The sequence below is a fragment of the Arachis duranensis genome, chromosome 9, assembly GCF_000817695.3.
Source record: "Arachis duranensis cultivar V14167 chromosome 9, aradu.V14167.gnm2.J7QH, whole genome shotgun sequence".
NCBI lineage: Eukaryota > Viridiplantae > Streptophyta > Magnoliopsida > Fabales > Fabaceae > Arachis > Arachis duranensis.
The window spans coordinates 86,804,100-86,805,212 of record NC_029780.3 but is presented as its reverse complement, the minus strand read 5'-3'; positions in this window follow the sequence as shown (position 1 = coordinate 86,805,212).

The following is a 1,113-nucleotide window of genomic DNA, read 5'->3' as shown; positions in this document are numbered from 1 at the left end:
TTGCAAAAGTGTGATTGCAATTTCGTGCACCAAGTTTTTGGCGCCGTTGCCGGGGATTGTTCGAGTTTGGACAACTGACGGCTTATCTTGTTGCTTAGATTAGGACTGTTTTATTTTTGTTGGTTTAGAGTCTTTTAGTTGAGTCTAGTTTCATATTTTAAGTTTGGTGTCAATTGCATGCTTTTGTTCTTCTCTTAATTTTCGAATTTGCATGTCTTTAGTCCCTTTTGATCCGTAAAAATTCTAAGTTTGGTGTCCTCTTTGTGTTTTTCCTTTAAAATTTTCGAAAATTAGTGTTTGATTTTCTAAAAAATTTTAAGTTTGGTGTCATTTTGTTGTTTTTCTCTTTCCTCTTTTCAAAAAAATCAAATCTTTTTCATAAAATTTTTCAATCAAATCTTTCTAATTGCTAATCTCAAAATCTTTTTAATTAACTAATTGATTCAGTTTTCAATTTGCTTTGATCTTATTTTCTTTTAATTTTCGAATTTTTTTTATTTTACTTTCCTTTTGTTTTTATTTTATTTTTCGGTTAATTCAAAAAAAAAAAATTTATCTACTTGCAATCCATATCATTTCCCTTTAGCCATCATGGACCTAAGTGGGATTGAACAGTCCAGAAGGACTCTGGGGTCATATGCTAACCCCATTACGGCTGCATATGGGAGTAGCATCTGTACACCTCCCATCAAAGCAAGCAGCTTTAAGCTAAATCCTCAACTCATTATCATAGTGCAGTAAAATTGCCAGTATTCTGGTCTTCCTCAGGAAGAGCCTACTGAGTTTCTGGCACAGTTCTTAAAAATTGCTGACACAGTACGTGATAAAGAGGTGGATCAGGATGTCTACAGACTATTACTGTTTCCATTTGCTGTAAAAGATCAAGCTAAGAGGTGGTTGAATAACCAACCTACAGCAAGCATAAAGACATGGAAACAGTTATCAGACAAATTCCTGAATCACTTTTACCCTCCAAAGAGGATGACACAGTTAAGGCTGGACATCCAAGGCTTTAAACAAAAGGATAATGACTCCCTTTATAATGCCTGGGAGAGGTATAGAGGTATGCTAAGAAAATGCCCCTCTGAAATATTTTCAGAGTGGGTACAGTTA